The 27,944-nt window shown below is 40.4% G+C and overlaps 2 long non-coding RNA genes across 4 annotated transcripts in view; one reads left to right on the forward strand and one right to left on the reverse strand.

Annotated features, from left to right (window-relative positions):
- The window catches only part of LOC133227754 (uncharacterized), a 55,600-nt gene extending 29,995 nt beyond the window's left edge, over positions 1 to 25,605 (reverse strand). Inside the window, exon 1 of the long non-coding RNA XR_009729927.1 lies at positions 25,412 to 25,605. This is a non-coding gene — a long non-coding RNA (uncharacterized LOC133227754). The remainder of the gene's footprint in view (positions 1 to 25,411) is intronic.
- LOC133227757 (uncharacterized) overlaps positions 1 to 27,944 on the forward strand; it is a 206,792-nt gene that overhangs the window by 48,369 nt on the left and 130,479 nt on the right. The window lies entirely within an intron of this gene.

Genomic DNA, 27,944 nt, shown 5'->3' on the forward strand with positions numbered 1-27,944 from the left:
GTGAAAATATATGTCTCTTCTACATTTACTTCTTGTAGGGAAGCCTTTTTTACTGCTTTTTCCTGACAGATATAACCATGAATGACATTTCTTCTTCTCATTTACACATATGATTTAATCATTTTTCATTTTTGCTATTCTTTGGGTCATAAAATCCCTATCTTTCTGACTATCAGAAATAATCAGTTTTTTCTCAGTAGGAAAAAGAAGTTAGAGGAAATGAAGTTTTGAAAGGGGAGCAGTTGCTAGTTTCAGGTTCTGAATGTCATTCTCATTCTGAGAGTAAGATTTCTTAAGCCTTAGGTTTCCTTCTATTCTCCCCACAATGAAAGAACTGCAATTCAACAGCAATCTTTGCATGATGCTATTTAATGTGTACAGAGCTGTCCCTGAGTCCTTCCAACCATGTGATCACCCTCAAACATATTTTTCAAACATAATTTTCAAACATAGTTTTAAATAGGCTAAATTCTAGAAAACTACAGAAGGAACAATCTCACACTTATTTTCTACGGTTCTTTTATTCAAGCTTCCCTTTTGAATTCAAGTATTTTCCCCACAATTTTACTGATAAAATCAAATGTAGTTAATATGTTTAAATAGTAGGCTTGTTAAATTATCAAATTATTTTTAAACTTATTCATTTAATGGTTTGTTGACATGTACATGCTTTATTTCAACAAATGTTTATTGAGTTCTGGACCCCGAGATACTTGTGATTCAAAGATGAATAAAATTTAGATCATGCCTGTGAGGAGTTAAAAATTTAGTGGGAGTGGGGAGAAATAGACAAAAAACATACAATTTTAAAATAATTTAGTGAACTCAATGATAGTACAAGGTGTTGTGGATCACTGACGAAGGACAGGAGTTGTTATTGTTCAGTCACTTAGTTGAGTCTGACTCTTTGCAACCCCACGGACTGCAGCAAGCTAGCTTTCTCTGTCCTTCACTATCTCCTGGAGTTTGCTCAAATTCATATCCATTGAGTCATCTCATCCTCTGCAGTCCCCTTTTCCTCCTACCTTCAATCTTTCCCAGCATCAGGGTCTTTTCCAATGCTCTGGCTCTTCACATCAGGTGGCCAAAGTATTGGAGCTTCAGCTTCAGCATCAGTCTTTTCAATGAATATTCAGAGTTGATTTCCTTTAAGATTGACTAGTTTGATCTCCTTGCAGTCCAAGGGATTCTCAAGAGTCTTTTCCAACACCACAGTTCAAAACCATCAATTCCTCAGTGCTCAGCCTTCTTTGACTACTATAAAAATTATAGCTTTGACTATAGGGCAATTTTAAAATAATTCAGTGAAGTCAGTGATAGTACAAGGTGTTGTGGATCACTGAAGAAGGACAGGAGTACTAAGGTGAAAAGAGAACCATGAGGCATTAAGGCCTTGGAAGGAGAGGAAGGTAAAAGCAAGAAAGGACCAGAATATTCTTGGCGGTAAAACTTAAGGGGAAGTAGATTCTGTTATCCTTAGATGGATACCTAGTGAAAGCTCAGTCATGGTAAAAAGGAACATCATCCCTTATTTTTTCACCTACTTCACAAAATTGTCTTGGAACCATTCAGTAGTCAGGTTTCTCTTTTTCTCTGATCAGTTCATGGGGCTTCCTTGACAGCTCAGTTGGTAAAGAATCCTCCTGCAATGCAGGAGGCCCTGGTTCGATTCCTGGGTCAAGAAGATCCGCTGGAGAAGGGATAGGCTACCCATTCCAGTATTCTTGGGCTTCCCTTGTGTCTCAGCTGGTAAAGAATCCGCCTGCAATGCTGGAGGTCTGGGTTCAATCCCTAGGTTGGAAAGATCCCCTGGAGAAGGGAAAGGCTATCCACTGCAGTATTCTGGTCTGGAGAATTCCATGGACTGTATAGTCCACAGGGTCACACAGAGTTGGACACAACTGAGTGACTTTTACTTTCCCAGTTCAGTTACAAATTCTCTGATGCAGAAGATTCCTTGTCTGGGCAATGCATAGCTTATAATTAACAACCAATTATTGTACTCAAAAAGAAGGAAGGAAGGATGTCACTGCACTTCACTGAAGACCTCTAATCTTACCTTCTCAGTGAGTTTTATTTCCTTTCTGCCACTAGAGGGAAATGTCAACATTTTTTTTTTTCTTCCTATCACCAGAGGAAATCTTCCTGAAGAAAAGGCCCTGCCCCCATACAGCTGGAGCCTATTTCTCCTGGAGAATTTTCAACATGAATCACTGTTCATACTTTATCCAGCTAGGTTCTTGGAACATAAACTAGCATCTTAATAATGGAAGAAATATCACCAAATAACATAGCTCCATTTTAACTGTTCTCGTTATTTTCTCTTTTCAGTCCTTAGAAACCAAATTCTATTGTAGCTGCACCCTCTGTGTGTGCACACTGACACTCACACATGTACATACACACACACTCCATGTTGCAGGCTTGCAAGGAGGTATTTTCTCACTTTGTGCTTTAATCTCTTCTCAAATAAGACTGAGAACTCTGAGGGAAAGAATGCATATTTTCTTCCCCAGATATTCTTACTTAAAATGAACACATTTAAAAATATGTTTAATATTTTATCATATTATATCATAATATGATAAAATAAAATATGAGGTCCCTTAATCATAAAATATGGTGTCCCTCCTAAGTTTTAGGAGGGACATCAGGATGGCCAAGGGGTCTAAAGTGAAAGTGAAGTCAGTTGTGTCCAACTCTTTGCAACCCCATGGACTGTAGCCTACCAGGCTCCTCCATCCGTGGGATTTTCCAAGCAAGAATACTGGAGGGGGTTGCCACTGCCTTCTCCAGGAGATCTTCCCCACCCAGGGACTGAACCCAGGTCTCCAGCATTGAAGGCAGATGCTTTACCATCTGAGCCACCAGGGAAATACTTGTTGTTCAGTTGCTAAGTCATATCCAACTCTTTGCAACCTGATAGACTGCAGCACACCAGGCTTCCTTGTCCGTCACTATCTCCTGGAGTTTGCTCAAACTCATGTCCATTGAGTCTATGATGCCATCCAGCCATCTCAATAAATATAAATAAAGCAATGAAGAACTCCTACTTTGGTAGAAAACAGGAATTTAAATTTAAATTTTTTGGTAACCAAAAAAGAAGATCATATTGGTGGTATGTCAACATCACTAGGGGGTGTCCTCATGGCTCAGATTGTAAAGAATCTGTCTGCAATGTGGGAAGGTTCGATTCCTGGGTCTGGAAGATTCTCTGGAGAAGGGAATGGCAACCTACTCTAGTATTCTTACCTGGAGAATCCCATGGACAGAGGAAGATGGCCAGATACAGTCCATGGGGTCTCAAAGAGTTGGACACAACTGAGTGACTAACACTTTCAACATCACTAGAGACCTGAAGGAAGTGAAATGCCAGAAAGGTCAACATGTTTACTTTTTCCCTACCATTAATTAAAATTTGCTATTTGCTAGACACTGGTCTAAGATTACATGCATTATTTTAATCTTAAATACCACCCTATGAAGTAAGTAATAATACCACCCCATTCAGGCCGGATGAAACACAGGCTGGAATCAAGATTGCTGGGAGAAATATCAATAACCTCAGATACACAGATGACACCTCCCTTATGGCAGAAAGCAAAGAGGAACTAAAGATCCTCTTGATGAAAGTGAAAGAGGAGAGTAAAAAGCTGGCTTAAAATTCAATTCAAAAAACTAAGATCATGGCATCCAGTCCCATCACTTCATGGCAAATAGATGGGGACATGATGGAAACTGTGACAGACTTTATTTTCTTGGGCTCCAAAATCACTACAGATGGTGACTGCAGCCATGAAATTAAAAGACGCTTTCTCCTTGGAAGAAAAGCTATGGCCAATCTAGAAAGCATATTAAAAAGCAGAGACATTACTTTGCCAACAAAGGTCCATCTAGTTAAAGCTATGGTTTTTCTAGTAGTCATGTATGGATGCGAGAATTGGACCATAAAGAAAGCTGAGCACTGAAGAATTGATGCTTTTGAACTGTGGTGTTGGAGAAGACTCTGAGGGTCCCTTGGACAGCAAGGAGATCAAACCAGTCAATCCTAAAGGAAATCAGTCCTGAATATTCATTGGAAGGACTGATGCTGAAACTCCAATACTTTGGCCACCTGATGTGAAGAACTAACTCATTTGAAAAGACCCTGATGCTGGGAAAGATTGAAGGCAGAAGAAGGGGACAACAGAGGATGAGATGTTTAGATGGCATCACTGACTCCATGGACATGAGTTTGAGCAAGCTCTGGGAGTTGGTGATGGACAGGGAAGTCTGGCATGCTACAGTCCATGGGGTTGCAAAGAGTTGGACATGACTCAGTGACTAAACTGAACTGATGAATTGCGTATTATATGTCCCTTGGGACTGAGCTTAACTATATTAAGGTAACTTAGGTAAGTTTCCACAGCTAGTAATGTGAAGACCTGAGATCTGAACTCAATTTTCTTTTCTTTCTCTCTGATGTATTGCCTTCTATTTATAAACAAAGTTCTAGACCTAAATCAAAGGGATCTCTGACTGTACTGCCAAAGTGCTCCCAACACAATCCCTTTCCCTTTACTCCAATGGGTAGAGATAGAGGATGGGAAAATTAGGCCAGTATTTCCAGTGTTGGTCCATCCTATAACTTGTTAGACTCAGACTTTGCCTATGATATGGTCAAAACAATCAGTGACTTAAAGTTCCGGGCCTCAGTTTTCTAATCCATAGACTAGGCTTAATGATTCCCATAAACTGGACTGCTGTTAGGTGCAACCTAGAGAATTTATGTAAAACTCTAGGACAGTTCCTTACTCTACCATCATGTGCCCCCAGATATACACTCCTTCAGACAAGCTGCAAAAGATGATCTCCAAGTTGTTTGTATAGAATTCTCATGGGACCCAATCAAAATTCAGATTTCTGAGTCAATTAAAGTAAAATACAGTATAGAGCTTCCTCAAAAAATTGAAAAATAGAACTACCATATAATCCAGCAATTCTACTCTTGGATATATAGCCTGAAGAAATAAAAACACCAGTTCGAATATGTACATCCATCCCAATGATCACAGCAGCTGTATTTATATTTGCTAAGAGGTGTGTGTTAGTTGCTTAGTTGTGTCCAACACTTTGCGACCCCATGGACTATAGCCTGCCAGGCTCCTCTGTCCTTGGGGATTCTCCAGGCAAGAATACTGGAGTGGCATGTCATTTCCTTCTCCAGGGGATCTTCCTGACCCAGGGATTGAACCAGGGTCTCCTGCATTACAGGCAGATTCTTTACCATATGAGCTAGAGGGAAGTCCTATAATTGCTAAGATATGGAAGCAAATAAAGTGCCCATCAACAGATAAATGGGTAAAGAAGACATGGTATGTGTGTGTGTGTATATATATATATGTGTGTGTGTATGTATGTATATATTCAATAGAATATTATTCAGCCATAAAAATGAAATTTTGCCATTTGCAACAACATGGATGGACTCAGAAGGCATTATGCTAAGTGAAATATGTCAGACAGGGGAAGACAAATACTGTATGACATTACTTATATGTGGAATCTAAAAAAATAACAAACTAAATGAATAATAATAATTAAAAAAGAAGCAGACTCACAGGTATAGAGAATAAACTAGAAGTTACCAGTGGGGGGAGGGAAGGGGAAGGGACAGTATGGGAATAGGAGGGAAAAGGGTTATTAAATGAAATCATATGTGTGAAACTTTTGAAAATTGTTAAGCACTATAGAATTTAAAGAATATTTCATTCAATAAAATAAGAAGGGTAAAATAAAGTTCCAAGGCTTCTCCATTTAGGTTTAGATAATTCATAAAAAAGGCCTAATTCAGTAAACAGCAAGTACTTTAAACTAGAAATTGATATAATCCTCCCTGTCTCTTAAAACACTATTTTTCCCTTCCTTACTACTGTTGGTTGCTCTCTCATAACTACAACATTCTTCATTTTACAGTTTGGTGGTGATTTTTTTTTAAAGATTAATTCTCAAGTTTTTTCCATCATTTCTCAAGATGGAAATTCTTCAGTTTGAGGGTATCATTATTGTCTATTATTGTCGGTTTCATTTTGCACTGCCCTGAATCTTCACATGCAAAATCAATTTCATCTTGTCTAAAAATGGAATCTTTGAAAACATAACAGTTGGCAGCTTGCCTCCATTTCTAATATCTGAGACCACCTTAGTATATTGCAGCACCGTTGGAATCCATAACTTTGGAGTCTCAAGCAGAAAAACATACTTACCATTCTGCATATTAATCTTAAATTTAGCTGTTATTAAGCAAGAAAAATAAGTGTCAACAATTAGAGTCTTAGAGCTACATATGGGATTGCCAGTGTTTCAGATAAAGTGGAAATTTATAGAATCAGTTTTTCTTAATGTTTACAAGAACTTCTGATTATTTTGACCTTATTTCTTGATAATCTTTTCCTCTCTCTTGCTCTGTTTTCTTTATATGACCCAGAATTGAGAATTGGGCTTTTTCGTAGGTTGTTTCTGCATGGAATCTATAGAGAAATCTATATTTGCTGGCGGGCGGGGATGGCTGAGGCAGCCCTATACATCTTTGACATGATTGGTTACTGTACCTTGATCTGGTGAGTGTCTGGTGCCTCCAGAGCAGGATGAATTTCTAATGGGGATGCAAGTTAGGGGGAGTCCTTGATCAGGGCCCAGATGCAGAGGTGTCAGGCTGGACAAAGAGTCTTGCTTTTTTCAGACATTTGCAGAGTATTTGAACCCACCCAGTCCTTGTACTAGGAACCAGATGGATCTCCTGAGTTGATAAGTGTCTTCACTCAGGTTCCCAAAAGCAGACTCTGAGACAGGTTTTTATGAAGGCAATTTATTGAAGATGTGCTCTCAGGAGAAGAGAAGTGGGATGCATGCGTGCTCAGTCGCTTCAGTCGTGTCTGACTCTTTGCGACCCTATGGACTGTAGCCCACCAGGCTCCTCTATTCAGGTAAGAATAGTGGAGTGGATTTCCATGCCCTCCTCCAGGAGATTTCCCAACTCAGGGATCAATCCCTCATCTCCTGCATAGAACAGGGAAAGAAAGTAAGGATCTGATCTCACTTGGAATTAACTTCAGTCTATGTCCCACAAGGAGTTCTGGAGCATGAATTATACCATGGTTTAGTTGCACTTTGAGGCAAGGGAGCCAGAACTATATAGTCCCTGTCAGTTACTGGTGGCGGACTGTCTTGGGGGAGGGATGGCTTCTCTCAGAGGGCGGTTCTCTGGAGAAAGAGCATCTGGGTACCCTTAGTGGTGATGCTCAGTGCTACTGGGGGATGGATGTGCCCACTCAGTGCAGGGGATGTGGGCAGGCTGGCAGCAGCATCCACTGCAGTAAGAAATGTCTTTCTCTTCTCACCCTATCTTAAGAACATAAAAAAATGCAGGTCAGTTCCTTTGCTTTTATTTAAGGAATTAAAATGATGCTCTGAATATAAATGGGTGTCTACACTGTCAGCCAGAGAAAACCTTAGCTTTCAGCTGCAGTTGAAATCTTGATTTGCTAGATATTTGTGGTTATGCATATTTAAGAAATCCCAAAGTTATAATTTAGGTGGATTACCACAAAGCAACAGCAGAAATTAGTTATATACACAAAAAGCTTTTCTTCATCACCTCCCACCTCTGCCAATACCAATTTTTCCACATAATATTCAACTTTACAAATCCACTCCTTTTACTTAGGATTATTCATTTTCTCACTCAGATGAGCCACATATTGTTTTCATAGAAGCTTGGTTCACAGAGACTGGGAGATGACTAAGGGATGAAATTGGCCTAGAGTCAGATGATAACTAGCAACAGATACTTGGAATAATCAGCTATGTATTCAACTGCCCAGCAAAGTGGAGACTATCTCTCGCCTTTAGTTCAACATTGCAGTGAGAGAAACAACGCAGTGACTCTATTTTTTTTTCCAGTTTTTGAAAGAAGAAGTGAAATTTTAGGTTTTCTATATAAATAACCCCATTTAAAATGTTAGAATAAATTCATATTTAAAATACTGTGGAGGCCTACTCTGTAGAGGTCAACATAGCCTCAAGTCCTGTGAAAGTCTGTCTGCCTGCACATTGCTATAAGATTTTAATCCCCTAGGATGAAAAATAGGAGTCTTATTTACCTTTGTATCATATCCAAGAGGGAGTTTTGCATTTAATACTCAAATATTTATTAAATGATTTGTTGAAAAATTGTGGAGACTCTTAGCATTTACCAACATTTAGGAAGATCTACAATTAATCTAGAATCACTGTGCTAAAACTGGAAAGAGAGAAAAGATAGCATTCTTACCCTCCAGCAGCTCACAGTATATCTGACCGGATAAAGAGATATGGAGAAGATAGTCGCAGTCTGTGGGGGTGAAAATAAAATAAAACAAAAAAGTGAACAGTTTCAAGGTCTTTGAGAGAAGCAGATACAGTAACACCTAACTGATTAAAGTAAATTTATCAATAGGAGCTAATAGAACAAAGTTTTGAATGACAAGTTGTAGTCAGCCTATCAGTGTACATATGGCAAAAAAGAAAGGCTTTCAAAGCAGAAGAAACTGTGTACAAAGCCATGGAACAGTGATAGTTCAGAAAGCTGCACCTTTGACTAGTACATAGAGTGAAGGATGAAAAGATAGGAGAGGACACATCAAAGGTAAATCAACAGCCAATTTGGGTTGGGAAGTGAGACTTACATGTCATGCTAGGAAGTTTTTCAAGACAGTGATGGAAAACTGCTGAAAAATCAAAAAAGGAAGAGGGTAGTATATTTTTCAGGAAGGCATATGAGCAGCTACAGTATGGCCTCAGCCTCATCCCCAACTAAGGCCTGCTAAGAGCAGTACCTCCCAGCCCTCTCTATGACTGGGTTCATAAAGCTGACACATCTGTCCTTGCAAAAAGAAGCATTTCCAGTTATCCAAAGTCCATCACGTGACCTTTGGTGTGACCCAGGGGCCTCAATGAAACAAGAACTTGGCATGGCATCACACTCACTTCACCACAGTGAGCTGAGTTGTGCTTATTGCTAATAGGAAGCAGAGAGGGGAAAAGGACTATTATGAAATTTTTTGGAAGCAACGCCTCTGGCAACCTGGTATCCTTTAAATGTCTAGGATACCCTTGTAGTGAATTGAATAGCTGGAGAATAAAGCTGAAAGAAAAGCACTTCTCTCTATCTTACATTTATTTTTTTTTAAAGCAACTAAAAATGAGATAAAGACTTGAGTGTAAGACCTGAAAGCACAACACTCTTAGAAGAAAATACAGTGGAGTAAGCTCCTTCATAAATGCATAAAGAAAGAAGAGATGGCAAGAAAACACAGAACAACTATACAAACAAGTTCTTAATGACCCGGGCAACCCCTATGGTGTGGTCACTCACCTAGAGCCAGACAGCCTGGAGTGTGAAGTCAAGTGGGCCTTAGGAAGCATTACTACAAACAAAGCTAGGGGAGGTGATAGAATTCCAGCTGATCTATTTCAAATCCTAAAAGATGATGTTATTAAAGTGCTGCATTCTATACGTCAGCAAATTTGAAAAACTCAGCAGTGGCCACAGAACTGTAAAAGGTTAGCTTTCATTCCAGTGCCAAAGAAGGGCAGTCCCAAAGAATGTCCAAACTACCAGACAATTGTGCTTGTTTTGCATGCTAGTAAGGTTATGCTCAAAGCCCTTCAACCTGCGTTCAGCAATATGTGAACCAAGAACCTCCAGATGTACAAGCTGGATTTAGAAAAGGCAAAGAAACCAGAGATCAAATTGCCAACATTTGGTGGATCATAGAGAAAGCAAAGGAATTCCAGTAAAACATCTACTTCTGCTTCATTGACTATGCTAAAGCCTTGGACTGTGTGGAGAACAACAAACTGGAAAATTCTTAAAGAGAGGAATACCAGACTATCTGTCTCCTGAGAAACCTATATATATGTGGGTCAAGAAGCAACAATTAGAACCGGACATGGAACACTGGACTGGTTCAAAATTGGGAAAGGAGTATGGCAAGGCTATATACTGTCACCCTGTTTATTTAGCTTATATGCAGAGTACATCATGCAAAATGTCAGGCTGGATGAATCATAAGCTGCAATCAAGATTGCTGGGAGAATATCAACAACCTCAGATATGCAGACGCCACTCTAATGCCAGAAAATGAAGAGGAACTAAAGAGCCTCTTGATGAGGGTGAAAGAGGAGAGTGAAAAAGCTAGCTTAAAACATAACATTCAAAAACTTAAGATCATGGCATTCAATCCCATCAGTTCAGTTCAGTTCAGTCACACAGTCGTGTCCGACTCTTTGTGACTCCATGAATCACAGCATGCCAGGCCTCCCTGTCTATCACCAACTCCCGGAGTTCACTCAAACTCATGTCTATTGAGTCGGTGATGCCATCCACCCATCTCATCCTCTGCCGTCTCCTTCTCCTCCTGCCCCAAAATCCCTCCCAGCATCAGGGTCTTTTCCAATGAGTCAACTCTTCTCATGAGGTGGCCAAAGTATTGGAGTTTCAGCTTTAGCATCAGTCCTTTCAATGAACACTGAGGACTGATCTCCTTTAGAATGGCCTGGTTGGATCTCCTTGCAGTCCAAGGGACTCTCAAAAGTCTTCTCCAACACCACACTTCAAAAGCATCAATTCTTTGGTGCTCAGCTTTCTTCACAGTCCAACTCTCACATCCATACATGACCACTGGAAAAACCATAGCCTTGACTAGACAGACCTTTGTTGGCAAAGTAATATCTCTGCTTTTTAAAAGCGGAAAAAGTGTAAACAGTGAAAAATTTTATTTTCTTGAGCTCCAAAATCACTGTGGACAGTGACTGTGGCCTTGAAATTACAAGGTGCATGTGGCTTGGAAGGAAAGCTATGACAAACCTAGACAGCAAATTAAAAAGCAAAGATATCACTTTGCCAACAAACGTCCATATAAAAAAAAAGCATAGAAAGCTATGGTTTCTCCAGCAGTCATGTACAGATGTGAGACTTGGACCATAAAAAAGGCTGAGCACCAAAGAACTGATGCTTTCAAATTGTAATGCCAGAGAAGACTCTTCAGAGCCCCTTGGACTACAAGGAGATCAAGCCTGTCAATCCTAAAGTAAATCAGCCCTTAATATTCATTGGAAGGACTGATGCTGAAGCTGACTCTTCAGTACTTTGCCCACATGATGTGAAGAGCCAACTTATTGGGAAAGACCCTGATGCTGGGAAAGGTTGAAGGCAAAAGGAGAAGGGGGTGGCAGAGGATGAGATGGTTAGATAGCATTACTGACTCAATGGACATGAGTTTGAGCAAACTCTAAGAGATAGTGAAGAACAGGGAAGTCTAGCATGCTACAGTTCATGGAGTCACAAAAAGTCAGACACAGCAGGTGAACTCACACACAAACTCCTTGATAGCAGTCTTGGCAATGATTATTTAGATTTAACACCAAAAGCAAATGCAACAAAAACAAACAAGTGGAACTATATTAAAAAAGCCTCTGGACAGCAAAGGAAACTATCTGCAAAATTAAAAGGCACCCTATGGGACTGGGAAAATATTTGAAAATCATGTATCTGATAAGGAATTAATACATAAAATATATAAAGAACTCAACTCAATTGAAAGATTAAACAATCTGATTAAAAAATGAACAAAGGAACCAAATAAACATTTTTCTAAAAGAGGACACATGAAAAGATGGGCAACACTACTAATAATCAGAGAAATACAAATCAAAAGCCCAATGAGGTGTCACTGCATACCTGTTAGAATGGCTGTTATCAGGAAAGACAAGAAATAACAAATGTTAGTAAGGATGTGGAGGAAAAAGAGACACTTGTGCATTGTTGGTGAGAATGTAAATTGGTACAGCTACTATGTTTAATAGTGTGGAAACCCCTCAAAAAATTAAAAATAAAACTACCATACAATTCAACAATTCTACTTCTAGGGTATATTTCCAAAGAAAATGAAATCACTATTTAGAAAAGATTTCTGTACCCCCGATTCATTGCAGCATTGTGCACAACAGTTAAGACATGGACGCAAGTATCCATCAACAGATAAAGGGATAAAGAAAACAGATAAATATATTTCTACACACACATATACACACAATTGAATACTCTTCAGCCATAAAAAGAAGGAAATCCTGCCATTTGTGGCAACAAGGATGGAACCTGAAGAGCATTATGCTAAGTGGAAGAAGTCAGAGAGAAAAACAAAAACTTACATTGGAATCTTAAAAAATAAAAGCACTCTTCTCTTAAATCAAAGATCTCCAGCCACTTGAAAATTGTAAACTGTTGACTCAAGAGCCAGAGGCAGATTTAATTGCCCACAAACTGTTGCCTGCAATATGTGAAAGCAATTTTTAAAAATTAATTGTCATTGAAAGACTGGCAAGTTAATGTTAGAATCCTCTACGTCTCTTGTAAATAATGCTACTGTGAACATTGGGGTGCATCTATCTTTTTGAATTAGTGTTTTCATTTTTTTCTGATTAAATAGCCAGGAGTGGAATTCCTGGATGATTTGCCAGAGAGGAGAGAAGTAGGGGAGGAAATAAAAATAGGTGAAGGGAGTTAAGAGATACAAACTACCAGTTACAAAATAAATGTCACAGGATTATAAAGTCATGGAGAATATAGTCAATATTTTATAACTACTTTCTATGGTGTGTAATCTATAAAAATATTGAATCACTATGTTGTCTACCTGAAGCTAATGTAATATTGTAAGTCAACTATATTTCATTTAAATAGTAATCTCCATGTCTGGTTTATGTTAAAAATCCTGAACTATCTGGAAATACTAGGCCCATTTTAGTATTTTAATTAATTGCTTGCCATACTTAAAACATGTCTTCAGCCATGAGGCTTAGTGTTCATATAGAAGTTAGAGAAGACATCCTGGGTAACAGAGACACTGGCATGATTCATTTGTTTTATGCATGCCTTTACAAAAAGAAAAATGTGTGTAAGTAATATAATGAACCAAGAAAACTGAAGTTCTAGTCTTACAGCATGCATGCTAAATTGCTTCAGTCATGTCTAACTCTTGGCAACCTCATGGACTGTAGCCCACCACAGTTCTCTCTCCATGGGATTCTCCAGGCAAAAATACTGGAGTGACTTGCCATTCCCTCCTCCAGGGGAGTCTCTCTGACCCAGGGATTGAACCCATGTCTCTTACGTCTCCTCATGGGCAGGCAGGTTCTTTACCACGAGCGCCAAGTTGCTCATAACCTACAATATCATTGGGATGAGAAGATTTGCCTTCCTAAATTCAGCTTTCCTATACATAACTCTTTGTGTGTTAACTTTTTTTATTTTTGGTGATATACACTTTGTTTTAGGGTCAATTTGAATTAGCGACCAAACAAGGTAAAACTTCACCTTTAAAAAAAAAAATCAAAGATGGTTACATAATTCATTTGCAAACTAATGTATACCTGAGACAACCAAATACAATTTAAGGCAATAATGGGAATATAGGAATTTTGTTGGTACCTTCCCAAAAAATAACACATAGTCAACTGTGAAAGGACATTATTTGTCATCAAGGATTAATTTATGACTATAGGACATGCTGTTGTGAAATGTAGCTTGTATTAAGTAAAAAAGTTTTCCTGGAATCAAAAATGTTTATGAATGACAACTTATAGAAGCATGTCAGTTGTTTGAGCAGAAATGATGTGTACCAGTCAGGAATGACCATTTGGAAATGGAAATCTAACTGCACATATTTCTTATCATTTTGAAGACATAACTAAGAAACTATAGAAAAAGTTTTACGAAAATAATACCATCTTATATTTTGAATAATACCATCTTATTTTTGTACAGGCTTCCCAGGTGGCAAAGTGGTGAAGAATCTACCTGCCAGTGCAGGAGACTTGGGTTTGATCTCTGGGTCAGTAAGATCTCCTGGCATAGGAAATGACAAAATGGCAACCCACTCCAGTATTCTTGCCTGGGAAATCCCAGGGACAGAGGAGCCTGGTGGGATCACAAAGAGTCAGACACGACTAAGTGCACACGTGCGCACACACACACATATCTTATTTTTGTGGTGTTGATGAATACTTTTCCATTACTAAATAACTTTTGGGAGAGGCCCAGGAGGGGCACATCTCAGAAATGACTTCTTTATGTGTTGAGAATAGTCTTGATTTAATGCAGACTACCAAGAAGTACTAAGTGTGACTTTAAATAGTACTCTTATGAGTATAGTTGGTACTTGGTATTAATATTAGATTACAGTGAAACTTAAATCCTGGTGACATTGTTTTACAGAGACTGGGAACTCAAATCTGCCTACTACATTTTCTCAGAAATCATTTTGTGCTAGGAATTTAAAATCTCACCCAATGTGGATGTGGTTTTTGTTCTAGGAGCTGGACATGGCACTGTGCTGGAGCCATAGACAATGCAATACTTGGCTTATGAAACATAATGTCTGTAGAATGACAGATTAGGTGTCCTGGTCATTCATTACATAGTGCTAAAAACATGTTTTGACTTCTTGGAGGGAAAAAAAGACCTGACTTATTCCTGTTATTCAAAGGGAAATTCTAGAGAAAAAAAAAATGTATGGGTGAGGTTAGAGCTCCCTTTTGAGTTCACAAGTATATGGTAGCAAAGACAACTTAAGCTCGTCAGTTTAAGGTTCCTTCCCTCTTTCAGCAGACATGTAGATCAGTCCTGAAAAACTTACATAGAGACAGACATCAAGTTGCAGGAAAACATCATTTGTCCCACAGGTTTCTACTGCGATTCCATGATTCAGCCTGGTCCCTCAGTTCTTAGTCCATTCAAGTGTCTGTTGAACTTTCACTTCCTCTTATGTAAAGGCTGGCAAATTTCCTCATATATTCTGGGCCCCGTTGTGAATCATGTTTCTGCCAACAGATTGTCCTAAGAACTATGGCGTTCTCTTGCCTTGATCCACCACTTCTTAAGTCCTGTTCTCTGGCTCTGCTTTTTTTCCTGCAAGGTGTAGATTCTCTCTACTCCCCTAAATCTGCCAGGGGTCTTGCCCTCTCTCTGGGTCTCTTCCCAGAAGGCAGAGTATCAGACCTCTCTCTCTGGGGTCTACCCACTTGTTGCTGTAGTTGTTTAGTTACTAAGTCATGTCTGACTCTTTGCGACCCCATGGACTGTAGCCACCAGGATCCTCTGTCCATGGGATTTTCCAGACAAGAATACTGGAATGAGTTGTCATGTCCTTCTCTAGGGGATCTTCCTGACCCGGGAATTGGACCAGCATCTTCTGCCTTGGAGGCGGATTCTTTACTGGTGAGCCACCAGGGAAGCCCACCCCAATCTTTTTGGCACCAGGGACCAGTTTGGTGGAAGATGATTTTTTCACAGACCCAGAGAGAGGGGATGGTTTCAGGATGATTTCAAGCACAGTGCATTTATTGTGTACTTTATTTCCATTATTATTATATCAGCTGTATCATAGATCATCAGGCATTAGATCCCAGAGGGATCCCTGCCATACATCTCCCCAGCCTGGAGAAGCTTTTTCTTGTACTAGAGGGAATGTTATTCTCCAGTCCTGTTCCTCATACATTTTAGATGAACCCATAACTATCTGTTTCCCTTACAGAGCTGAGGATTTTAGAAACAAAGCTAAGAAATAGCTCTCGGGATACTTTGGCTTTCTACCCTGTCCCATTCCTCCTCCAAGGCAATGAAGACAAAGGCAATAATTGGGTCTAGGAACTTTAGATGTAAGAACACAGGAATGAGATGGAGGGAGCAGGGAGGGGAAAGAGACAGAACACTTGTAGAACAAAAGAGAAGAGAAAGTTCAGAATACTGTTCCAGGAGACAGTATTTTAAAAGCACTCCAGATGGTCTGAAAAATTAACTAGTCAAAGGGCAGATGCTCCAGATGTCTGGAGGTGATCCTCCCAGGCCTTTTCTGTGTTATTACCATCCCAGAGCTCAGTGCATTCTGCAGCACTGTTATTTAAAATTAAAAGCAAAAAAGCTGTAAACACCCTCACTTGTGACTTGCCTTCCTTGAAAACAAGTTTCTCAATAGATTAACCATTGATTGCCAAAACACATTCCTTGATCAGTTTTCCTGAGATGCCTCATGAAAATTAATTCTTTGCAGGGTTAATTTTCTCCCACTGCCAGGTTACTGTGAAATTTTCCACTGCCAGGTTTGAGCTGTTTATCCATGAGGAGTGTGGTAATTTGTCTCCATCCATCTGCCTATTTTACTCACTCAACATTGGATGGGCACACACACAAGGAAGTAGGACTATAAGTAAGGATTAAATATAGTCACTGCCTCCAAGGATTCAGCCTATTGAGGATGGCAAAACTATACACAGACAGTTTCAATATAGTGTGGTAAGGGCTCTGCCAGAAACTGCCCAAGGACTTCTCTATCTCAAAAGTAGCAGAAGAATCAAATAGCCAGTTACTCTACTAGCTATCAGTAGAGATAGCAGGCCTGCCTAATGGCTCAGATAATAAAGAATCTGCCTGCAATGCAGGAGACCTGAGATCCTGGGTTGGGAAGATCCCCTGGAGGAGGGGATGGCAACCCACTCCAGTATTCTTGCCTGGAGAATCCCATGGACAGAGGAGCCTGGTGGGCTACAGTCTATGGAGTTGCAAAGAGTTGGACATGACTGTACAGTACTGGACAGTACAAGTACAGCTACTTGTACTCCTTTCCCTGGGCAATGGCAGCTATCCTAAAGATATTTTGTCTTTGTCAACTGCCTAGTATCTTTTATTTATTTATCTAAGTAGGCACAGGCAGAGAATTGAATTGATAATTCCCTTTAGTTCATGGATCATTAAGCAGTTAATCAGTCAACTACCAAGTCAGCTGTCAAGAGGCTTAGCCTAGCAAGCTAGCCGAAGACAGGGGCACACAGACTTTGCAATGGTAGTTTTAAATGAGAAGGTTAATCTTTCCTACTGTACATTGCCTACTTGCTTGATTTGCTGATTCACCACTTTATTCCACAAAGGACAGAAGACCAGATGGTGAGAGTAACTTAGATCCTGCACTCACCAAGGTCAATAGTAATCCTTTCTGGGTAGTCTATTTGTCTAGATTTGAAACATTGAAGAGGAACACATACCTCACAAACACCAGTGTTAAACTGCTTTTGACAAAAACTTTTATTTCTAAAAACCTGAAGTATTTCTGAGCAGAAAAGGATTATCAGCTTAATTCAGAACATTTAAAAAATTCTATTATTGGAGTATAACTGCTGTATAATGTTGTGTTAGTTTCTGCTGTATAACAATGTGGATCAGTTACATGTATTCCCTCCTTCTTGAGCACCTCTCCCACCCCTCTAGATTGTCACAGAACACCTTGCTGAGTTTCCTGTGCTTTATAGCAGGTTCCCATCAACTATCTATTTTACACATGGGCTCCCCTGATGGCGCAGAAGGTAAAGAACCTACCTGCAGTGTGGGAGACCTGGGTTTGATCCCTGGTTGGGAAGATCCCCTGGAGGAGGGGATGGCAACCCACTCCAGTATTCTTGCCTGGAGAATCCCTATGGAAAGAGGAGCCTGGCAGGCTACGATCCATGAAGTCGCAATGAGTCAGACACGACTGAGCAACTAAGCACAGCACAGTGTATATATGCTGGCTCAGATGGTAAAGAATCTGCCTGAAATGCAGGAGACCAGGATTCAATCTCTGGGTCAGGAAGATCTCCTGGAGAAGGGAACCGCTACCTAGTCCAGGATTCTTACCTGGGAAATCCAGAGGATCCTGGAGGGCCACAGTCCATGGGGTCACAGATGGGTCTGACAGGACCGAGGGACTAACACTTCCAGTGCATATATGTCAATGCTACTCTCCCAGTTTGTCCTACCCTCCCCTTAACCTCACTGTGTCCACACGTCTGTTCTCTGGATCTGCGTTTCTATTCCTGCTCTGCAAATAGGTTCGTTTGTACCATTTTTCTAGATTTCACGTATATGTGTTAATATATGATATTTGTCTTTCTCTTTCTGACTGATTTCACTCTGTATGACAGAGTTTAGTTTTATCCACATCACGAAAAGGACCCAGTTTCATTCCTTGAGCTAAACAGTTCCACCTCGCCTTTCTTTCAGTCAGTTCAGTTCAGTTCAGTCGCTCAGTTGTGTCCATCTCTTTGTGACCCCATGGACTGCTGCACACCAGGCCTCCCTGTCCATCACCAACTCCCAGAGTTTACCCAAACTCATGCCCATCAAGTCGGTGATGTCATCCAGCCATCTTATCCTCTGTTGCCCCCTTCTCCTCCTGCCCTCAATCTTTCCCAGCATCAGGGTCTTTTCCAATGAGTCAGCTCTTCACATGAGGTGGCCAAAGTATTGGAGTTTCAGCTTCAGCATCAGTCCTTCCAAAGCACACCCAGGACTGATCTCCTTTAGGATGGACTGGTTGGATCTCCTTGCAGTCCAAGGGACTCTCAAGAGTCTTTCCCAACACCACAGTTCAAAAGCATCAATTCTTCGGCACTCAGCTTTCTTTATAGTCCAACTCTCACATCCATACATGACTACTGAAAAAACCATAGCCTTGACTAGATGGACCTTTGCTGGCAAAGTAATGTCTCTGCTTTTGAATATGCTAACTAGGTTGGTCATAACTTTCCTTCCAAGGAGTAAGCATCTTTTAATTTCATGACTGTGATTTTGGAGCCCCCAAAAATAAAGTCAACTACTGTTTCCACTGTTTCCCCATCTATTTGCCATGAAGTGATGGGACCAGATGCCATGATCTTAGTTTTCTGAATGTTGAGCTTCAAGCCAACTTTTTCACTCTCCTCTTTCACTTTCATCAAGAGGCTCTTTAATTCTTTTTCACTTTCTGCTAGAAGGATGGTGGTGTCATCTGCATATCTGAGGTTATTGATATTTCTCCTGGAAATCTTGATTCCAGCTGGTGCTTCATCCAGCCCAGCATTGATAACTGCATATAAATTAAATAAGCAGGGTGACAATATGCAGCCTTGATGTACTCCTTTTCCTATCTGGAAGTTTCTATTCTCTCTCTCTGTCCCTCTCTTTCTATTTTGTCATAACTTCATCCTCAGAAAATCACCAGTTTGTTCTTTGGACCACATAATTTTACCATTATTCCTCTTGGAAGACTCTCTCTACCATAGGAGTTAATGTGTTGAGTTAATGGGAGTTAACGCACCATATGAGTTATTGAGTTATTCACAAAATAAGCATTTCTCTACTAAAGTAATGCTGTTTCTTTTTTTGACATGTCAGGACAAGTATAACTAAATGAAAATGAAAGGTATTGAAATGACCTTCAATTCAAAAACATGTGTTATGTTACAGTTGTTTACATGTCTATCAGCTTTGTGAACCTGGAGTCTGGAGGAAGGAATGTGGACTTTGGTATTAAGTAGCTTTACGGGCTTCCCTGGTATCTCAGATGGTAAAGAATCCACCTGCAATGCAAGAGACCTGTGTTCGATCCCTGGGTTGGGAAGATCCCCTGGAGGAGGGCATGGCAACCCACTCCAGTCAGTATTCTTGTCTGGAGAATCCCTATGGACAGGGGAGCCTGGTGGGCTACAGTCCATGGGGTCACAGAGTCGGACATGACTGAGCAACTAAGTACAGCACAGCACAGCTTTACTTTAGTTCCCTATAGAGTAATTCAGGAGCCATATATCCTTGGTCAAGTTCCTTAGTGTCTCTAAGCCTCAATTTTTTCATCTGTTAAAGCAACAAGTCATGGTGGCCTTGTGCTTTCTGCTTACTTTGTACTTGGCATCTCCCTCTACCCAACAAGCCTCTCCTTTCTCTCTACTTCCACTTACTCTGAATCCCACCCATCCGACAAGTCCAAGTTCTAGTCACTATTTCCCCAGTTGCTCTGGCCCACTGTGACCTCTGCTCCTTTGAACTTTCTAGAGTAAATAAATGCTCTTTGTACTACTCAATTAGCACTTACCACACTACCTTTGTAAAACATTCTTAAGGAGAAAGGAAAAAGAGTGCAAGAAGTAGGTCTAGATCAAACTACTTTTTCACCAATTTTCTGGTTCAAGCCTCCATGAAACACATCTTGATCATTTTTTCCTTTGTAATTTAATTTAATTTATTTATTTTTGGCTGTTCTGGGTCTTTGGGACTGTGCATGGTCTTTCTGTAGTTGCTGCGAGCAGGAGCTACTCTCCAATTGCTGTGCATGGGCTTACTGCAGTGGCTTGTCTTGTGCGGAGCACAGGCCCTAGGGTGCCAAGATTTCAGGAGTTGTAGCACGTGGCTCAGTAATTGCAGCTCCCGGGCTCTAGAGCACAGGCTCAATAGTTGTGGCACTTGGACAGGCCTAGTTACTTCAAGGCTTGTGAGATCCTCCCAGATCAAGGATTGAACCTGTGTCTCCTGCATTGGCAGGTGAATTCTTCACCACTGAGCCACCCGGGAAACCTCATCTTGATCTTTCATTAGTCAGATAGATTGTTCTTAGATATTGCTCTTGGAATTCTTAGATATTCCATTGCAATTTCTCTGTCCATCCATCTAGTTCTAGGTTGAAAGGGGCGGGGGGGCGGGGGGAGGGTTAAAATGCCATCAGACACTGCTGTTCCACCAGGAATGTGAACCTTCTGGTGCTTCCTTGCCATTTTCCTTAACCTACTCTGAACCAGGGGAATTATGAGTTTCTCCCCTTAACAACTGAGGTCAGTGTCACCATTACTGTCAAATGACAAAACAGACAAATTTGGCTAACATAAGACCTGAGTTGCTGCTGCTGCTGCTAGTCGCTTCAGTCGTGTCCAACTCTGTGCGACCCCAGAGATGGCAGCCCACCAGGCTTCCCTGTCCCTGGAATTCTCCAGGCAAGAACACTGGAGTGGGTTGCCATTTCCTTCTCCAATGCATGAAAGTGAAAAGTGAAAGTGAAGTCACTCAGTCGTGTCCGACTCCTAGCGACCCCATGGACTGCAGCCTACCAGGCTCCTCCATCCATGGAATTTTCCAGTCAAGAGTACTGAAGTGGGGTGCCATTGCCTTCTCCAAAGAACTAAGTTAAAACCTACGAATTTCCACCTCTGCTTGCCTTGAGCAGAAACCTTCTTCAAATCACTCAAAACTACAGCCAGTGCTGTTTTCTTGCTCTCAGCATTCTGACCAGGTGATTTTAAATGGTTATCCAGAAACTTTGCTCCATTTCAAAGCCCTTTTCCAGACAACAAACAACTTCTTCACTCTGGCTGCACATTTGGCTCTACTCCCTCTGTCTGGGACTGTGTTTCAGCTTTAGTTTGAAAGCAAGAGAGTTCCAGAAAAACATATATTTCTGCTTTATTGACTATGCCAAAGCCTTTGACTGTGTGGATCACAATAAACTGTGGAAAATTCTGAAAGAGATGGGAATACCAGACCACCTGATCTGCCTCTTGAGAAATTTGTATGCAGGTCGGGAAGCAACAGTTAGAACTGGACATGGAACAACAGACTGGTTCCAAATAGGAAAAGGAGTACGTCAAGGCTATATATTGTCATCCTGCTTATTTACCTTATATGCAGAGTACATCATGAGAAACGCTGGACTGGAAGAAACACAAGCTGGAATCAAGATTGCTGGGAGAAATATCAATAACCTCAGATATGCAGATGAAACCACCCTTATGGCAGAAAGAAGTGAAGAGGAACTAAAAAGCCTCTTGATGAAAGTGAAAGTGGAGAGTGAAAAAGTTGGCTTAAAGCTCAACATTCAGAAAATGAAGATCATGGCATCCAGTCCCATCACTTCATGGGAAATAGATGGGGAAACAGTGGAAACAGTGTCAGATTTTATTCTTCTGGGCTCCAAAATCACTGCAGATGGTGACTGCAGCCATGAAATTAAAAGACGCTTACTCCTTGGAAGAAAAGTTATAACCAACCTAGATAGCATATTCAAAAGCAGAAACATTACTTTGCCAACAAAGCTTCATCTAGTCAAGGCTATGGTTTTTCCAGTGGTCATGTATGGATGTGAGAGTTGGACTGTGAGGAAGGCTGAGCACCAAAGAATTGATGCTTTTGAACTGTGGTGTTGGAGAAGACTCTTGAGAGCCCCTTGGACTGCAAGGAGATCCAACCAGTCCATTTTGAAAGAGATCAGCCCTGGGATTTCTTTGGAAGGACTGATGCTAAAGCTGAAACTCCAGTACTTTGGCCACCTCATGCGAAGAGCTGACTCATTGGAAAAGACTCTGATGCTGGGAGGGATTGGGGGCAAGAGGAGAAGGGGACGACAGAGGATGAGATGGCTAGATGGCATCACTGATTCGATGGATGTGAGTCTCAGTGAACTCTGGGAGTTGGTGATGGACAAGGAGGCCTGGTGTGCTGAAATTCATGGGGTCGCAAAGAGTCGGACACGACTGAGCGACTGATCTGATCTGGTTGAACGTTCTCCTTGAATCACCATTCCTCAGGATGCCTAGTCCTTATCACAGTGTTCTACAGTGTCTTTTTTTGGATTGCATTGTTAAGGATGTCATCATTCCATTAACTGAAAAATCGTATTATTCTGCTTCTTATCAATGAACTCATCATTATATATATATATATATATATATATATATATATATATATATATACTTGGCCAGCATATTATGTCTCTAGGTCATGGAGTCTGTGCAGACTGGGTCTAATTTTTTTCTTCCTTGGGGATTTAGGAGCCTGTTAAACATACAGTATCCTGCTATATATATTTACCAATTGCTACAATGCTACATTTTCCTGGACAGTCCCTGATTCTAATACACTGTCTAAGCTTTATGTGCGTATTTTTTATGTATAGGTCCTATTTTGAAGTTTGGAAACCTCAGATTCATATAATCTGATCCCAGCTTTCAATAAACTTTCCATTCTGTGGTTTTAGGGCACAACCACAAAACAAAAACCAGAAGACTGTAAATAAAAAGGGTCAACCTGATCAAAACAGATAAGAGCATTATATCATTTCAGAGTCATTTAGGGTTGGGAAGGCAGGGAGATCTCACTTGGAAGTGATATCAAAGTCAAGGCCTTTGCATATATTTCTACTCATTCACATTTTTTAAGTAATACACTTGTTGACATCTTACGGATATATTGTCTCAAAGTTTGGGAGATGTGATGGGCTTGAAGGAAGATGTTCCCAGCATGGTGAGTCTACTTTCTGTAGGCCTGCAGGCTGCTGGATGCTGACTGAGGCGTCTCGGTGTGGCCCACATGGCTCTGCATGGAGCATAGTCAATAGAGAGTCCTGTGCTTTCTACTCACAATGAGCCTGCTGTGAAGCAGAAATGATGACAGAGGTGGTAAAGCCACTGAGTTGGCTTACTCACTGGGAGGGTGAAATTCAAGGTCAGTCAGCTTCTGTTATCCTAGCAACCCGCCCCCACTTCCTCTTGGCAAATAAATCACACAACGTGAAGTGTTTGAGTTAGGGGAGGACGCAAGGCACTAAAAAGGTGGTTAAGAGGCTTCTGTTCTGACTCTGCTTCCATTGCATCAAGGTTCCTGGGCAATCCATTTATTTAGTCAAATAATTAGGGTGCTGGATGGTAGAGAATTTCTGAGCAAAGGTACCTTTTTTTTAATACAGTCATAAAATTCCATTACATTCCATTGCCAAAGAAATATTAAGAACTTTGTATAGCTATAGAAAAAGCAACTAATTTTTTAAAGAGTCAACATTTTAAAGTCAGCAAAACAAAACAACTTTGCCCCCTGCAAAAGAAGGTGATTGGAGCAGATAGGTGGTGTTTTATGCTTTTTAAAAAGCGCTGATAGCCTGTTATCAATAAAATCTCATACAAAGCCATGATATATCAAAGGGACGAAGCAGAAACTGGTTGAAGTGGCAGAAACTGTCTACATAGCTTTTAAAACCTAAGCCGAAAAGTCTGTGTAGCTTCCCTTGCACAGAGCGTGAGGGCACTGCATAGCAGAATCTGAAACTGCTGGCCTCCACGCCTCCACACTGACTTCGGCTCTGACATTCCAAAAGGGAGCAATGTTCCCAATTTTTTTTTTTTCTTTTTAACAAGGAAATATTTAATTCTACTTTTCTGGTGTGAATAAAAGGAAAAGGCAGTATGGACAAGGGCATGGTCATGTGTTAAGCAGCTTTCTTTTTGTTCTTCTTGTATCATGAAGGTTTGAGAGCAGACGAGAGGTAAAGGGAAGTTCTGTACCTCCGAATAATCAGCTCTCCACTCTTCCATTAAGCAACAAAACAAATGAACATAAAGAAGATACACTGTGTTTCATGACCAGGCACTGGTCCTGTCTCCCTCACCCCATCCCCTCTCTCCATGAAAGAGTTGGGGGGTCTCTGAGCTCCTCTTTAAACCACACTGCTAAACCCTGGAAGGGTTAAGGCAGAAGATGGAAGTGTGGTCTCAGGGGGAGATGGAAGAGGAAACATCAGTGTATGAGATAAGGAACTTCCAAGAAGGCAGGCTGAGTGTTGACTTGGGAAGGCCAGTCTCTGCATACTTGGACATCTTCCTCAGGGCCCTAATGGTGGCTGGTCTTGGTCATCCTCCCCACTGTAAAGGCATGATATTAAGATCAATGAAATAATCCCTAGGTATACTCAGATTCCACAATATATGCTGTCACAAAGTGCATGATACCATGCAATTCACTAATTTTCACAGGCCCCAAAATGAGGGTTCCACTATCTACTTCACAGGAAGCCTACATTTCAGAAAATTTAAAGTACTATAAAAATGTACATAAGCCCTCTGGGATATCCTTTCCCCTCTCCTCTCATCTTTTGTATACTTTTCCTCATCGTCTTATCAAGAGATGGAGGTAAAGGAAAGGCATTAAGTGAATTTGTTGGAAGAGGTAGGTAAAAGCAGAGAAGGAAAATAACCATTCTTCCCTTTTAAACACGCCAACTGCCATTCCATTCAAGTCCTATTTCTCTCTAGTTGAGGTGAATATTTGCATCTTCTCTATTTCCTAGACACACACTACAAAAAAAGAACTTTGGAAGTTTCTAAGCATTAGACAAAGTATAAAGTAAAAATGTTACTTAGTTCAGAGAGAACTCAGCTTATTTAATGAAAGCATAATGAGCCTGAGATGTATTGTTTTCATTCAACAAATTCCAGGAACGCATGTAACCTCATGCTAAATCCACCTTAAAAAGAAAGAAATGTCTTATTCAGTGTTAAGTCACTTATCTAGTTTGAAAGATCCACAGAAGGCTCTTACTATAATGAGGAATCTGTTGGAGAAATCAGGCATGATGTATGTACTACTAGTAAGAATTGGCTCTATTCTTAAAACCAGAAAATTAGCCGTTAAAGAATGTATAGACCCATGGAAAAACATTTAGAGGGAAAGGAAACTTAGATGTGTAACAAACTATGACAAATCCAGCGACTTCAAACAACAGTCACTTACATAACTCATGAAACTGCAATTTGGGCAGGGCTTGGTGGGGAAGACTTGTCTCTGTTCCATGTGGCATCAACTGAGGCTTCCTAGGGCCTGGAGGATCCACTTGTAAGTTGGCATACTCACATGCCTGGCCTGTTGTTGGCTGGGAGCTCAGTGAGGGCAGGAGGCTGGAGATCTCTAGTCCCTTCCACTTGGGAGGCTCTATGAATTGCATAGTGGTAGGGTTCCAGAACTCAGAATCCTACAGGATAAGAAGTGGAAGCTTCTAGTTTCATAAGGCCTAGAACTAGAAATAACCACAGCAGCTTTTAAATTTAATTAGTCTAATTTGTTTATTTTTGCTTTAATAACTTTTACTCTAGGAAGGAGCAGAAATGAATCATGCCATCTGGAGAAGAGGGATGCTAATATGGGTAGGGAGACTGTGTAGGAAGCTTCTCTAAGTTGTGCCCTGACTACCTGTCTCTCCACTATGATCCAGGTCCTTCCGTAGGATTGCAACAACAAGATATCTGTGGGCCCCTTGGAAAGGGCTTGGGAATGGTCACGAGGCTGAGCCATCTGCCAACCAAGCCTATGTCTGTTGACCGTGGTCATCCTCTCATGGTGGCTGGATCAGTGACTGGTGTTGGTCACTGATCAGGACTGAAGGGTAAACAGGGCTCAGAGCAGGCCCTGCACACATGTGAGGAGTCTGTTTCTGGTGAACCTCCCGCTTCCCAAGCTTTTGGCCTATTCCCCAGGGCCTTGATCTCTTTAGTCCCAAGATCCTCTTCTACAAATGAGGCAGGTTCTATACAGCCCTGAGGAGAATGGGGAATCAGTTAATAACTTGGCAGATGAGGGATTCAGTTCAAATATTAGTATTTGACCAAATCTCTCCCATCAACTCATGAGTTCACCTTTTCTCTAAAGGATTTCCAAAAGCCAATGTTTCAAGCCCAACCAAGGGGAGCACTGATACTCTTAACCAAAAGGATTCTCATTATAGCAAGAGTACTATAAACTTCCTCAGATATAGTCCCAATTTAGGATAGCATTTCTCTGTCAATTTGCCATCTCACAACATCCACTTCTGAATAGTCTTACACATCACCATGAGTTCAACATCTGTCCCAAGGAATGAGACCCAGAGATGGAGTTTAGAGAATGTTCTTTTAATAATAGGGTAATCTATGTCCCATTGTTCCTATAATTAACATATGAATCTTACTTTTTTTCCAGTTTAGATTAATTCCACTAAACTGGAAATCTGTCACTCAAAATAGTCCCTGGTTCTTTATTTGCTGTTAAGCCAAACATAAATAATTGCTTCTCACTTTCCTAGAAAGTAAGAAGGGGGACATAAAGTCATCTCAAGGCATAGCCCCAGAAAACAGGCAAGTCTGGGAGTTGGCCTCTGTCTTTAGCAACATTGGAGGGTGTCACAAGTGTTAGCATAGACTGCTGGGAGAATATGTCTCTGCAATATCCATGTATCCCCCGCTGAGATTTCATCATGGTAGGTTCAAATTTTTGAGAAATAAAATATTATTTATAGATGTGAAATATTTTGTGCAGGCCACTACAATGGAGATAGGTTGGTGAGAGTTATTTCTGTAGAAATTTTTCTATATATCAGCAATAGTAATAATAGTAAATAACACAAATATTTCTTACAATGTGTCCAACATTATTCTAAGCACTTTCTATGTGTTTAGTCATATGATCTCTCCATCCTATAGGATAAGTATCACTGTCATTTCCATTTTATTGATGAGGAAACTGAAACTCAGAAAAGTTTAGTAATGTGCCCAAGACTAGTGGTAAAGAACACGCCTGCCAATGCAGGAGATGTAACAGACACAGATTCGATCCCTGGGTCAGGAAGATCCCCTGGAGAAGAAAATGGCAACCTACTCCAGTGTTTTTGCCTGGAGAATCCCATGGACAGAGGAACCTGGTGGGCTACAGTTCATAGGGTCACAGGGTCAGACGTGACTGAAGCGACTTAGCATACACACACATAAGTAGAAGAGTCAGAATCTAAAAAAAATTAATATATAGCAATATTTTATATGGTTTTAATGTTACATATATGGTATCATGTTGAATGCATCCTTTATAACTTTCTTTGTAACTTTATATTTATGTTAATATGCATGGCTCTTATTCATTCAAAGTGCTATACAGTACTTCATATGGAATATATTGCTATTCCACATTATGTTGATCTATTCTACTATTCTTGTCCCTGTTATGATTTATAATTTTTCCCTATTATAAAAATAGTGTATTAAACATAAAATATATTAAAAATTTGTATGAAAACACCAAAGACAGACACATATATCAATGGAACACAATAGAAAACCAGAAATAAACCCACATACTCATGGTCAATTAATCTATAATAAAGAAAGCAAGAATATGTAATGGAGAAAAGACAGTCTGTTCAATAAGTCACGTTGGGAAAACTAGACAGCTATTACATAAAAGAATGAAAATAGAAGCTGAGCAGCTACATGTAAAACAATGAAATTAGAACATTATCTAA

The sequence above is a fragment of the Bos javanicus genome, chromosome 16 (genome assembly GCF_032452875.1).
Source record: "Bos javanicus breed banteng chromosome 16, ARS-OSU_banteng_1.0, whole genome shotgun sequence".
NCBI lineage: Eukaryota > Metazoa > Chordata > Mammalia > Artiodactyla > Bovidae > Bos > Bos javanicus.